General features: G+C 38.1%; 1 protein-coding gene across 1 annotated transcript in view; it reads left to right on the top strand.

Moving 5' to 3' along the window:
• LOC106867736 (uncharacterized) overlaps positions 1-1,737 on the top strand; it is a 103,334-nt gene that overhangs the window by 55,062 nt on the left and 46,535 nt on the right. The window lies entirely within an intron of this gene.

Genomic DNA, 1,737 nt, shown 5'->3' with positions numbered 1-1,737 from the left:
AATGTTCATAAAGATGTTTTTCATTGATATAGAAAAATGTTCTTGTTTTGTTTCTATACAAAATGTTCTTTGTTTTCTTTTGGTTTGTATGCGGGTGATGCATAGTTATTTTGGGTTATGTATGTGGCAATTGTTCATAACCATAAGAAAAATAAACAAATTGTTTTTATATGTTGATGTGGGCATTGAAGACATTTCAATTGAGAAGATGGGTAAATGAAGAGATTGAACTTACTCGAAAGACTTGAACAAACCTTGCGGGCCATCGAACTGTTCTTCCCGATTTGGTGTGCCGGGGTTGTGCAGAATCTAGGGTATTTGCGATGGCTGAAGCTGAAGCTGTAGAGTTCGGGAAGTGAAAGTAAGTCCTCTCCGACGAATGCTTTTCTTAAGCGATCAACAGACGCAGTATTTCGTTTTCCTCCAATATTGAGAACGAAATACTTCGGTTCTTTTTTAATTACTTTGTAGGGCCCGGAATATGGTGGCCGAAGTTGAGAAGGTATTCCATCATTGCTAACGAAACACATGCATCCAAGTATTGATGTCCTTTGGGACATGTGAAGCGATGTTCTGTTGTCTGGGGCCTGCAGGGGACAAGTGCGACATAGATGTCCGTAAGCAGTGCACATATTTTGATGGGTCAGGAAAGTGTTGGGGTGAAACAGGTTCGATCATCTGTTCAGGTAAGGTGAGAGCTGTACTATAAACTAGTTCAACCGGAGTATGTCCAACTCCCACCTTAACCGTGGATCGAATACCCATGAGAATGAGAGGGAGATATTCCAACCAGTTGGAGCAGTTTGAATATGCTTTTATAGCCGCCTTGAGGTTGAAGTTGAAGAAACTACAGACAACCAATGTTGCACGTGTTGCTGCTCAGCTGAAATGTTTTACGGATTGCGTATGACATGTGTATGCAGAAAAGTATACGTAAATTGGCCAGAAGAATAAATAACAAACCGAAAAAAATCAATACAAATTCCAGAGTTGGTAACTTAAAAATAGAGCTACATATTGAAAACTAAGAAATTATTTTCAGAAGCCATTCAAACAGAAGGGAAAACTGCCCAACCACTACAAATAAAAGGAAGTAAGTGTCCATGACATTTCATTGTCCAAAACAAAATGTTAAATGATAAAAGGTTTTGAATACTCTTGAAAGAGACAAGTACCCAATGATCGCGATCGATATTTAGTCTTCGGCTATGAAAGAAAATAGGTTCTCATTTTGTCGATGCGTTGTTCTGCTTTTCGGAGGTGAAGACAATACTCTGGACAAATTTATGGTTTCTGTCGAGGATGAATTTCGAGATCTAAAGCAATATTTGTGTAGCGAAGAACGTCATCAGGCGCCTTTCGTTTGTAACTCATTGTATACTGCCGTAAAAAGATCTCTGGGAAAAGCATTGAAACGGAACTGAACACCAGCATATTTCCAAGTCAAAGCAGGAGATATTGGCAGTCGGGAAGCTCTTGTTTGAAAGGTGGATTGTTGTAGAGTTCGTAGATCTTAAAAAAAAAAACTTTGCATAAAAGTTGTAGAAGTTCTTTTAATCGTTGATTGGGTCAGTTGCGAAACAAGATTCCTTACACTGGGATCAGCCATCTGACAATAATTTTATATGTTGTCGTCGAAATAGAGAAGAAGCAAATGTTTTAGAAATATAACAGACGAGTCTTTTTCTCTGACAAAAATGTTTTATTTAACAATAATAACAAGAATAACCTGGTTAC

The sequence above is a fragment of the Octopus bimaculoides genome, chromosome 29 (assembly GCF_001194135.2).
Source record: "Octopus bimaculoides isolate UCB-OBI-ISO-001 chromosome 29, ASM119413v2, whole genome shotgun sequence".
In the NCBI taxonomy this organism is placed as follows: Eukaryota; Metazoa; Mollusca; class Cephalopoda; order Octopoda; family Octopodidae; genus Octopus; species Octopus bimaculoides.
The sequence above is the reverse complement of the archived record's forward strand: the minus strand, read 5'-3'. Positions and strand labels throughout refer to the sequence as shown.